The sequence below is a fragment of the Anguilla rostrata genome, chromosome 7, assembly GCF_018555375.3.
Source record: "Anguilla rostrata isolate EN2019 chromosome 7, ASM1855537v3, whole genome shotgun sequence".
Lineage (NCBI taxonomy): Eukaryota > Metazoa > Chordata > Actinopteri > Anguilliformes > Anguillidae > Anguilla > Anguilla rostrata.
The window spans coordinates 34,893,782-34,907,252 of NC_057939.1; the positions used below are offsets into that span (position 1 = coordinate 34,893,782).

Sequence of the window (13,471 nt, forward strand, 5' to 3'; positions counted from 1 at the left end):
GCACTTTTTGGTAATTTGTATTTGTCCTAATACTGTAGCTTGTTCTTCTGCTTAGTTGACTTTGCAGAGGTTAGGTCAGAATAGTGTTCACTGTGTGAACTAAACTGTGTTCTTTGCTAGAATAGCTGTACAAAATAAGTATTGTACCTGTGTTTTGTAGTTGTCCATGACCATGAAATGCACTTTTTGTACGTTGCTTTGGCGTCTGCCAAATAAATGTAATGTAATGTAATGACATACAGACATTTAGAAGGGGGAGGGTGTAACCCAGTTGGGAAAAAGGGTTTGGTTTAATAAAAAGTTATTCATTTGGTTCAGATATATGATGTTAAATTTGCAATGTTAAACTGTTGAAATGTTATTTGAAATGTCTTATTTTGACATACTTATTATAAGTCTTTTATTTTGACATACCTGTTGTGAACGAATGGCCAATCCGCCGGAAAGGTCAGGGGTGATGGTACAGAAGTGATGGCACATGCGATGGGGAAAGAAGAAAAGAGTTTGTGAATTGTAACAAAAGGAAAGTTTAAAAAATGTAACACGTCTTTTGTGAATAATGTCTTAAAATTTACAAGGTTAATGACATATTAATCTAAGGTGTAAGTTATAGGAATGAGACTGCTTAATGCAACGTAAAACTTCGGCGAGAAGTTACTGTTATTCATTTGTCGGTTCCGCAGTTAGTATAACAAGCTAGCTAACTAAGCTATCTTGATAGTGTATCTTAGTACGGATAATTAGCCACGTTAGTTAAATCAGCAAACATCAGCTAAGCCCCGGAAAAGAAGATAACGCACGGTGAACAGATAAACCAGATATTTGTTTGAGCTACCGGCAACGCTCGGATTTCCTCTGGCTAGGCTGAAAACTTGCGCTGGAACGAACTCCAAGGATCGTCTTCCTCTTCACCCACGCACCGAACATTCGCGAATGCGCTGCCATTCTCCTAAACTGTGAGTCAGTGCATTTTTTGCCTTTGGCTCGCAAGAGTGAAGCTGACGCTTTTTGGATATTTTCAAATCAGGCCTGTAACGGGGGTGTTTGAGTACTCATTTTTTTATGTTGTAAAGTGAGGGTTGTAGGTAAAATGTAATTGAGCTCGTAAGTGAATACTTGTTTTTGTGATTGGATTTGATAACCCGAGTGTAAAAGTCATTTGGACTAAAGTAATTGTGTTTACTTGAATGTAAATTGATTTGTGTTGAGCTACAGATATAACATACCTTTAAGTGTACTATTTACAAACAAGTGTTTGTGATACACAATACCATATTGAGACATTTTATTTTATTTGAACGATAAGTAAATATTTCAATGACCTGTTTTCTTGTTTGTATAGGCTAATTACTAAGTGAATTATTCATAAGTTAAAGGGTAGGCTACTCAGTTCATGGAAATAGGCTAAGCCTACTAGGAAACTCAAACTAATATACCACTACTAATTTACATTTTCACGCAAGTCCGAGTTTTCGTTCTATTCTTGTCATTTTGCGATTAGCCTATATGGAATTGACGACGAGAAAGTAATAAAACAGCAAATTGTTTACAACTTGTGCATGTTTTCTGCTGTTAATGAATGTGTTTGAGAGGATATATGAAAATCAATAAATACAAAAGTAACCATATATAGTCATTGTTGGTAACCCGTTGTAGCCTATATAAGTGGAATAAACCCCTCCGGGCTGTCCCGGTTATTAGAAAATAATGTAGGCTACTTCGGTGGTAGTATGGGGTTACAGAAGAAATCATATGACAGATGGACCGACGATAACGTCAGTGGGCTAATTTGCCTAATCTTCGCGGTACTTTAGACCCCGGTGGAAACGCAGACAACCATTGGCTGAAGGAACCTTTTAGTTCCTGGTAAAGTAGTTCCTGGGACTGAAAGTTCCAGGTAATTTTGGTGGAAACGCGGCTAAAGTGAATTAAAGCCGCAAGCAGGGTTGGGAGGAGTCTAAGCATTGGCACTATCGCGCCCCCTATGGAGCGATTTTAAAATGGATTTGTCCTCGTGATCATATACCTTCACCCAACGTATCTACTGCATCATCATGGATGTCTCCTAGCCGCTAGGCGTAAAGGTCTTTACTATGTCGTAACACTAAAGGCTGTTTTATACTTCTGCACTTACACGTAAAAATGGGTCTGTGTAGGGGCTGTGCGGCATGTGCGACGGTTGCAGACCACGGCCACGTTGAAGACGCAGACCTCCTCAAGCAATTAAAAGCGCGTCGTAACCAGCGCCCCCATACGCAGTAAAGAAGATGATTGGTTGACTGCTGACATGAGGTCACTGGCATACGGCTTTGCCTAACAGGTTATAACAGTTGATTCACAAAACCGATAGGCAACGTTAAATATGCGACTAAAAGAGCTTTTGTCAGGTGAATGTCTTTGTTGCAACAAGTTACATCTAGCTGAGCATTTTTTTGGTCATTGGTGCAGTATTTAGTAGGTATGGAAATATGAATGAAGGTGTTGTCTTTTGAACTATAACGGTCAGTAACAAAATCTAATTACGTGGCCTGCGCAACCTGTGCAATATGCCGCACAAATGATTTGGCCCTTCGCAAGTGCCGCACTCAACGGAAATTATGCAAACTATGCAAAAGTATAAAACAGCATTTAGATGGTCCGGTGTGTATGTAGAGCTGCAGCGCTTCCGCGCTACAACTAAAATAGGCGTCACACACACATTCCAATCCATTGTTCAGCTTAGCAGTGAATGCACATTTCAGAGCGCCTCAGAGACAGATAGAATAACACATAAATACACATTTCAAATAATAAATACGACATTGAGAAAAAACGAAACAGAAGACGAAATAACACCTTGCGACCTGCGTGCTACGCAGAGTAGCCTACCGTATTATTTATAGGACATTGGCAGATAAGCAAATTTTCCGTTACACTGACCTATAAAACGCTATTCCAAAAGCAAAATCAGACATGTTACACATCGTTAGAAAGCTTATACTCTCACCTACTGAATAAATGAATTGTCAATCAAGCCAAATTGTACTAAAAAGGCGACAACGCCGTAAGCAACAGGTGTGTTATTACGCACAGCTATTTTTGAAGGTAGCCTGCCCAGGCATCACAAATGCGCATAGCCTATATTTCACAAACGGATTGTCCAAGACAATATATGACCACTCAGTCGCAAAAGGGACATCTCTACGCGTAAAACCAATGGTAAAATTGTGTATTTATTCAATGTTTAGTCCCAGATATTGACTGTAGAATGACATAGTATAATTAAAAAGAACTTTGTCTTGTTTATTTCGTTATTCAGTGAGCAGCGTTTTCACTGCTGTATTGGCATATTTTAGGGCTAATGTCGGGTTTATCTTGTTGCTACGCAATATTGCATTACATTAAATTACAGGCATTTGGCAGACGCTCTTATCCAGAGCGACGTACAGCAAAGTGTATAACCACAACCAGGAACAAGTGTGTCGAAAACCCTAGAGAGAAGTACCGTTCCAAGTGCAGGGAACAACCGCATAGTTCAACTTGGAACTTGTAGGTTAAACTGATTAACACTAACACAAACAAGAACAGCAACAACGCAGTCTATGCAAAAATACAAGCAATAGTTAAGACGAGTTAACACTAAGTCACCTACGAAACAACTACCTAGTTACATCCCTAAGCTTACAGTCAATTTAGAGATTAAATTGATAATACGATTTCTCTCAGCATAATGACGGATTCAAAGACTAAACAAACTCACCCGATTGTCTTCAAATGGATCCATGCCAAAGAAAAGTAATTATTCATCCTCTCAAAAAGCTTTTACTAACAAACTTTTAGTAGCCTCGCATGCACTCTGGCTGGCACTGTCTTCCATTGCTTCCCCGATGTTCAGACCCTCCCCTCACTGATAAAAACTAGACCCTACAGTGTCGGATTACTTGCGTCACCATAGATGTCTTCTAGCCGCTTGCCGTAAAGAAGCTTACTAGATGTCGTAACACTTTAGATTTGGAGCTACAGCTCTTCCGCACCCCAACTAAGAAAACAGTCCAAATGGCAGGCAAACAATATGGCGGACATAGGTAGTCCCAATAGCACTGTCTGGCACTGTCTTCCATTGCTTCCCCGACGTTCAGACCCTCCCCTCACTGATAAAAACTAGACCCTACGGTGTCGGATTACTTGCGTCACCATAGATGTCTTCTAGCCGCTTGTCGTAAAGAAGCTTACTAGATGTCGTAACACTTGGAGCTACAGCTCTTCCGCATCCCAACTAAGAAAAAAGTCCAAATGGCAGGCAAACAATATGGCGGACATAGGTAGTCCCAATGGCAAAGTTGTAGCGCACGTTCAGATGCATAGGTTTTGTGCACATGCACATGACGTTTTGTGTTGATCTAACTGTGTGGGAGTTATGGCCTTTTACGCTTTGTTATAGCGCCACCATCTGGCCGACATAGGTGATTTTTAGTGCCTGAGTAGTGGGGGGCCATAGGAACCCATCTGCCAAATTTGGTTGCTCTAGGACTTATGGTTGCTGAGCCTCAGACACTTTTAGCAGAGAAAAATAATAAGAATAATAAGAATAATCCTAACAGATACAATAGGGTTCCACGAGCTTCGCTGCTTGGACCCCTAATTACATTAGGGTAAACGAACCTAGGGCCCTGCCCTCAACAGCTATGGGGGTTAAAGGGGCTACATAGAGATAGATAGATCTTTCTACAACCTTCTGAACCCGAGTTTGATTGCCAGCTAGCTTTATGATAGGTTCATGGTCACTTGTCACCTAGCCAATATTAAAATTCAGCTTGGTTTTAGGTCAAAATGGTCTTACGGCATGCTTGATATTCCGGCTAGCTAGCTAGCTAGCTAACTATTCGATTATATTCATAACAGCGGTTACTATAAATGCATTCATTCACAAAGATATGGAAGAAAATACATCCCGTAGCCATGAGTTAAATACAGATCGCCTATTGTACTGTCCAAATAATGGACGATTCTGTATTTTGTAGAATGGTTGGCAAACCTAAATGAAGCTACAGTAACTAGAAGTGTTTCAACGTTACCATAAATTGTTAAATTCGACATTGAAAAGGGGAGGGGATGTAACAATAATTAAAAATGGAATGAATGTTGCTGATTAACTGTTTTAGAATGTTGGATTTTGTAGTGCATTGATTTTAGAACTGTTGAAGGCCGAAATGTATAATCGCTATTATGATCACTCCAATGTAAGTTTTATCATGATCTAGCACATATCAGCACACCGTAAATTTGAATTTGTATTTTCCATGCCATTTCTATTCCATACTAACAGCTAGGGCTGTTAGTTAGCCCCCAATACAAATGTGCTGACCATTATTAGGAAAGGCTAACAGTTGTCTCTTATGACTAATATACGGCAATATCAAAAATATGACAACATAAATAATTGAAATATTAGAAACAGCATGTTCGTATATATCCTAGGTATACTTCATGATTCCTGTTTTTCTGACCCACTCCCCAAAGAATTTGCTTTAGCCAAGCAAAATTAGTAAATATCTTCCAAAAACCAACAGAAAAAATGAATTACACCACAACGAATGTTTGTATATTCCTACGTAATGTTACAACTGAATACACAGAGTTGTGCGGAAGAAAGAAAAAAAACAGTCACACAGACATGCAAAGCTCTCATTCGTAATAAAATGCAAATGAAACATTCCATATACCAGTGGAAACCTTGTCCTATCCTCTACACGATAACTTAGGCATCTGAAGAAAAAGTCACATAGGTGAAGCTTCGAGTCCGTGGTAGAACACAGAGAGAGGGCTGCTCCTACTCCCAAATCAGAGGTTTGGACCTCAATCGTGAAGGGCAGAGCAGGGTCAGGATCGATGAGTATTGGGGCTTGAGGTAAACCATCCCAAACTCCAGGAACACCTTCCTCTGTCTCAGGAGATCAACAGAACCAGGAGGAGATCTTTGCAAGACCCGACCAGGGTGTTGAAGCCTCTAACAAAGCGTCAGTAGAAGTTGAAAAACCCCAGAAAGTGCTGTATCTGCTTCATAGAGGTGTCTTCCACTCATCCGCCTACTCAGGCGGAACCAGTGATAGGTCAGGTTTCCTTTCCAACAGAAGGCTCGATTGGGAATCTGGGGACATAGGCAGCAGGGGAGATTAGCAGAAAGGGGGTTGTGCAGGGTAAGTCAAGGATCCCAGAACCTTAGCCTTTCCTGAAATGTCAGTCATAACACTGGCAAGGCAACGCTCCCGCTGGGTGAATGATGACGTGGCTGGACCGGACTAGGGCAGAGTTGCATCTTCCCCAGAAGGAGCAGAGGCTGGCAGGTGCTGGAAAGCTGCCATTAAAGTTTACAGATTCTCCACAGTTGATTGAAGCGGAAGTTTGTGGCAGCCAATGGTAGTGCCTTAGCTGGACAGGGCGATTACGGTGCAGCCTAATATCTGAGGGATTGCGCAGGTAAGCAAAATAATAAGTCTGTACTGAAGATTTAAACCAGTAAAACAAAAACAAAAAGAGGGACACAGAGGACTTGCAGCAAGTAGAACTAGCAGAAAGTAGAACATGCAAGAACACACAAAGTCCAAGCACTGAACTGAAGTAAACCAGGATCTTAAATACACAGTCAGGCATATGCAGACAATTACTGAAAATGAGCAGACGTGCAGGATGTGAAAAATCAATTATCCAATTACAACCACAATTAGCAGGCGCAATACACAAAACACAGGGAATGCACAGGAACACTGGTGACAACTAAAACAGGGCATCTCAGTGGTCAGGACCTGGAGCCGTGACAGAAACTAACAGGAACTGAAGATGTTATACAGGCCTGGCAGAGTATCACCAGGGAAGATAGTGTCTAGTGATGTCTATGGGTCATAGACTTCAGGCAGTCATCAAATGCAAAGGATTTGCAACCAATGACTAAATATGACAGCAAATCATTTGCATTTGATGACTGATTGCCAGAGTATCTTCTGGCTGTCATCAAATGCAAAGGATTTGCAACAAAATAAAAATATGACAACTTAGTTTCAGATTATATTATTTGTCTAATTATTTTTTCTCCCCTAAAATGGGGGACTATGTATAAAAAAGGGTGTATATAGTGGCTCTGAAGTGTGAAACACAAAAACAAAAAGGAGAAAAGCAAAACCAATAACTTGCAGCACTGAAGTGCAGATAGTGGCTCTGAAGTGCAAAAAACAAAAATAAAAATACGAAAATGAAAACATTCAGCTCTGAAATGCAAAACATAAACATGCGAAAAGGAGACACAAAAATTTAACTCTGAAGTTAAAATCACATAGGTAAAACAAATGTCTCTGAAGGACAAGCACCACTGGAGTGCTAGATGCATACAAACACAAAAATGACTTCATTACAGAAATGTGTCATCAATGGTAAGATCTGTTGAATTATATTTATTGAATTTTGAGCATTAAAGTGAAATTCTACATTTGCTTTAGCTTATTTACAGTTGAGGCCAAAAGTTTACATATACTTAGGCTAAAGATATTCAAACTCAGTTTTTCACAACTCTGCACATTTCTTGTTACCATACATTTCTTTTAGCAAGTCAATTAGGGCATCTACTTTGTTCCCATCAGAGGTCATTTCAAAATAAGATCTAAGAGACAGATATATTTCAGCTTTTATGTACTATGTCAGATTTTTAGTGGGTTAGAAGTATACATACACTTTATTATTTGGTGGCATTGCCTTTTAAATTACTTCATCTGAATCAAACGCTTGTGGTAGCCTTCCACAAGCTTCTCACAATACTTTGCTGGAATTTTTGCCCATTCCTCCTGATCGAACTCCAGCAACCAAAACCAGACTTTGTTTTTGAAGCTCATTTCCTGGTCTTGTTGTTCCTAGTTGCTCACTAGCGCCACTGCGGTTGGCTCCATATCTTCATATCTGGTTTCCATCTAAGTCTACGGTACAAATGCGGTCAAAATACAAAGTCAATAATTTTTTCTCAGAAGAACAAATAGTCACAATATGTGTATTTTATTCGTCTTATGACGATGTGTTATTTGGGCACTGTTATAATATTTGTTGTGGACCAATGAGGTACAGTTTGCGTCACTTCCTGATTATTGCGGCGGACTAAGCTACAGTAGGGGCTACAGTCTATGGTCACTGGGGTGGGAGGTGGCGCCTCTTGGCCTTGACATTGCGGCTCCGACTCATCGTCCACTGTCCACCTGTGCGAAGTCAGAAAATGCAGGCATCCCATTTCGTAGTGATTTCATTATGGCGTGTGCTATTTACAGCTGCACTAGACAACCATAAAATAATCCTCCTCTGAAGTTTTTTCGGTAGCCTAGTCATTTTTACTATTAAATAATGCCCACCCTTGGACCAATCGAGTCCAAGGGTGGGTATTATTCGAATCGAGTATTCAGCCAAGCCGTTGTATAATGAAATTGGATCTCCTTGTTGCCAGTTTCGGCACTAAATTGCGCACGGCCTGTCAATCTTTTTTTTTTTTTTTTTTGCACTCAGACACTAGTGGCTCCGTTTATAAACAAACATAATATTATGTTAATCACATTGTCGTATTGTTTATTACCAATGCAATACACGTTTGATTTAGCGCCATCGGCACAGGTTGCTGATGTAGGCTTCTTTTTAATTTGCCAGTAGGCTACGTCTCATAATGACAAATGCCGGTTCAGTTGGTTTGCATAAAATCAAACCGGTTTAAGCTCTTACACTGGACCGGACCGGTAAAACCGGAAACCGACCCAACCCTAATGGGCACTCTAATACTTTCACTTTGTTGTCTTTAAGCCATTTTGTTCCAACTTTGGAGATATGCTTAGGATAATTTTCCTGCTGGAAGACCCAGCTGCGACCAAGTTTAAACTTTCTAGCTAGTCTTGAGGTGTTGCTTCAGTATTTCTAGATAATCCTCCTTCCTCATGATGCCATCTATTTTCTGAAGTGCACCAGTCCCTTTTCCAGCATAACACACCCACAACATGATGCTGCCACCCCCATGCTTCACAGTTGAGATGGTGTTCCTCAGATTAAAAGCCTCACCCTTTTTCCTTCATGGCTGATCATTATGGCAAAACAGTTTAATTTTGTTTCATCTGACCAGAGAACACTCCTCCAAAAGGCTTCATCCTGGTGATCACCTGCAAACTTCATTATGCCGATCTAGGGGGCTTCTTCCTTGCGCGACAGCATTTCAGGCCATGGCGATGTAGGATTCTCTTAATGGCGGATGTAGATACTTTGGTACCTGATGCCTCCAACTCCTTCACCAGTTCCTTTTTTGTTGTCTTGGGGTTCAGTTGAACTTTTTGGACCAAAAGTTCATTCAAACCTGGGAGTTAATTTGTGCCTCGTTCCTGAACAATGCAGTGTCTGTGTGGTCCCAGGATTTTTATATTTGCATACAGTTGTTTGTACAGATGCTTGTGGTACCTTCAGTTGTTTGGAAATTGCTCCTATGGAGGAACTGGACTTGTGGAGGTCCACAATTATTTTTTACTAAGGTCTTGGCTGAGTTGCTAGGATTTTCCCATGGTGTCAAGGGCAAAAAGGTAGTGGCTTTAAAGATAGGCCCTTAAATGGCCAATCAGAAGCTTCTAAAAAGTCATTACATCAATTTCTGGAATCTTCCAGACTGTTTGAAGAGACAGTCAGCTTGGTGTATGTAAACTTTTGACCCACTGGAATTCTGATATAGTGTATTTAAGCTGAAATAAATCTGTCTCTAATCGATTGTTTTAAAATTACCTCTGATATGAAAAAAGTAGATGCCCTAATTGACTTGACAAAAGAAATGAATGGTAACATGAAATGTGAAAAACTCAGTTTGAATATCTTTAGCCTAGGTGTATGTGAACCTTTGGCCTCAACTGTACTTTGGGATATACAACCCCAATTCCAAAAAAGTTGGGACGGTAAATGAAATGCAAATAAAAATAGAAAGCAGTAGCCTAATTAGTAAATTTACTTTGACTTGTATTCAAACAAAAACAGTATAAAGACAAGGTATATCATGTTTTACCTAATCAACTTAATTGTTTTTTGAAGATATATGTTTATTATGAAATTTATGCCTGCAACACGATCCAAAAAAGGGACAGTCGAGTGTTCACCACTATGTAACATCACCATTTCTTTTAATAACACTTATTAAGCATTTGGGCACTGAAGACACCAGTTGGTTAAGTTTAGCAAGCGGGATTTTCCCCCATTCCTCCATTATGCAGGTTGACAGCTGCGCAACTGTATGGGTGAAGTGCAACATACGTTGCCGTATTTTGCACTTCATAATGCACCATACATTCTCAATCGGAGAGAGGTCAGGACTGCAGGCAGGCCAATCTAGCACCCGTACTCTCTGCTTATGCAGTCATGCACTTGTAATCCAGGCAGAATGTGGTTTGGCTTTGCCCTGCTGGAAAATGCAGGGATATCCCTGGAAAAGATGGCGTCTGGATGGCAGCGTATGTTGCTCCAAAATTTGTACATATCTTTCTGCATTAATGGTGCCCTCACAGATGTGCAAGTTACCCATGCCATGGGCACCGACACGCCCCCATACCATGACTGACGCTGGCTTTTGGACTTGATGCTGATAACAGCTTAGATGGTCCTTTTCCTCTTTGGCCCGGAGAACATGACGGCTGTTTTGTCCAAAAACTATTTGAAATGTTGACTTGTCGGACCACAAAATACGCTTCCATTATGCTACTGTCCATCTCAGATGTGACCGAGCCCAGAGAAGTCGGCGGCGCTTCTGGACAGTATTGATGTATGGCTTCTTCTTTGCATAGTAAAGCCTTAACTTGCATCTGTGGATGTAGCTGCGAATGGTGTTGTCTGGCAAAGGTTTATCGAAGTATTCCCAAGCCTATGTCATAATATAGCTACATTACAGACATGACGACTTTTAAGATGTTGACGTCTGAGGGATCGAAGTTCACGCGCCTTCAGAAGTGGTTTTCGGCCTTGCCCTTTACACAGCGAGATTTGACCGTATTCCTTGAAACTTTTAATTGTATTATGCACTGTAGAGGGTGAAATGCCCATAATCCTACCGATTTGTCTTTGGGGAACGTTGTTCTCAAAGTTCTGGATTATTTGCTGACGCATTTTTTGGCAAATTGGCGAGCCTCGACCCATTCTTGCTCTTAAAGGACTAGGCCTTTCTTGGAGGCTCCGTATAGCCTATACTATAACGCGATTGCCTCACCTGTTTAACATCACCTGTTTCATATCTTGTACCTTGTTCTTTCAACTTGTCACATCATTATTAGTCCTAAATAGCCTCTGTCCAAAATTTTTTGGAATGTGTTGCAGGCATAAATTTCATAATAAACATATATCTTCAAAAAACAATTACGTTGATTAGGTAAAACATGAAATGCCTTGTCTTTATACTGTTTTTGTTTAAATACAAGTCAAAGTAAATTTAAAAATTACTGCTTTCTGTTTTTATTTGCATTTCATTTACCGTTCCAACTTTTTTGGAATTGGGGTTGTATAATTCAATAAAAATTACAGAACCAAACTGCAAGCTACCGGTGCCAAATCCTCAAGATTTCAGCAAATGATCATGTAGTTGATGACAAAATTCTGTAATTAAGCCACCTGTTTGAGTTTGTATGCTGCACTTGCACTTCAGAGGTGTTCAACCCCACACTAAGGGGCATGTAAACTGAAGATTTCAGTATCAGTTTTCAGGTGGGACACTGCTGTTGAAGATTACCAAAACATGCACGAATCAAAGGTTGTCATGGAATGTATGGCTCATCTCCACCAAGCTCCCAAGCCTTCTGAGTATTAAACAAAGATGCAATGTGACAAACAATCATTCCCACAGATGGCACCAACACTTCACCATCTTTTTCCTGGCCCCTCTACTTCCCTTCTCCCCAGAAGACCAGGCCTTGCCTCGGTCCTCTGGAACACTGATGCCAACAGCATACTAGAGTGTGGGACTGCAGGAAAAAGAACGCAATCTGTCATGAGGTCAAACAACATTTGCCCAACCTACCTGACTCGCCACACACCCCCTCCCCCTTCACACCCCTCTCCTCCCAGTCTGTTTATTTATCCCACGAGATGGAGTAGGGCCTGAGCCAGTTCACCAGTGATATCAAATGTTCCAGAGGACAGGGTTGAGTCTGATTTTATTCTTATTACATTCAGCAGCGGTCCGGCTCAGTCTGTTTACAGGCACGCCTCTGCTGATGTAGCAGTTAGTAAACGTAGGCCCTACTGTGCCGACAATATGCCAGGGAAGTGCAGCTTCAATAATATATCAGGGCTTGAAATTAACTTTTTTACTTGGTAGCACTGGTGCTCCCAACTTCAAAAACTTAGGAACACCCACCGAAATGTAAGGAGCACCAACAATATATGCAATAGATTTTTTATCGATAAAAAACAACAATATAACAGTACGGTTTACAAGTAACAGTTAAACTGTCACGCATAAAATGTGTCGACTCTTCAAGGAATTGCGTGTTATGCATTCAAACGACAAAGCGCTTCTCGTCACATTAATACCGCTAATTAAATCAACCGCCAGTAAACTGCATCGGAGAAATTAGCTGTTCTAACCGGGTCGCTACACAAAACGTCCGCTTCGACTTTTCAGCTTTCGATAACGCTAATAAATTGAACATAAACTTTTGTCTTCAGGTAACATTAGTTAACTCGTTAGCTCTCTGTGTAACGCGACAGTGGAGTGCAGCGAAAGGGAGTGATTGAAGGCTAATATTAACTAATTTAAAATCAGCATTAAAGGTAAGAATGTCAAGCTCGCGATTGGTTAGAAGGGTCTCACCGTCAGCTCACAAGGGACAAACTGAGTGTACTAGCGAATGTACAGAGAAAGAGACGTTCGACTGGAAAAAGAAAAAAAAAAAGGTTGCACCAGAACAATTATTTGCACTCGCACAAATGCTCCCAATTATGTTTAGAGGTCGCACAGATTAAATTTTGGGAGCATATGCGACCAAAATGGTCGCAATTTCGAGCCCTGTTTGAGACATTGACAAAAATGTTAAACTATTCGAATTAAAATATGAGAGAATGCATCTAAGTGTGTCTGTCTGGTGTTTATTTGTTTTAGAGAGGCACCATATGTTTCAGATGCAGACCTAATTTTACTTAGTGTTATTTATTTATTTATTGACCTTTCAGCATTATTACAGGTTCATAAAGACAGTTGTCATTAAAAACACTGAATTATTTTGCTGTTACAATAAAACATCAATACTAAGTAGACAAAAATTTTTAAATATTGCAATTATCTAAGCTGAGGTCTAATCTCGTATCCCAAATTTAAATTTAAAATCCGCTGTCATTTAGGAGTCTGCACATATAGGGGATTGGTGATCTCCTGTAATCTCTCAGTTCGACATCTTGGGATGGCCAGTTTGTTTGAGTTCCTTGTCTGACGACCTGTGAGCTCCTCCCTGAGGGGGGGTAG

At 40.4% G+C, this 13,471-nt stretch overlaps 1 long non-coding RNA gene across 1 annotated transcript; it reads right to left on the minus strand.

The window, feature by feature from the left end:
- Window positions 1–257: 257 nt before the first annotated feature.
- On the minus strand, window positions 258–944 carry LOC135258608 (uncharacterized). The gene is made up of 2 exons (XR_010331036.1): window positions 801–944; window positions 258–414 (listed from the first exon to the last, which is right to left on the minus strand). It is a non-coding gene; the product is annotated as an uncharacterized LOC135258608 (long non-coding RNA).
- Between the last annotated feature and the right edge of the window lie 12,527 nt (window positions 945–13,471).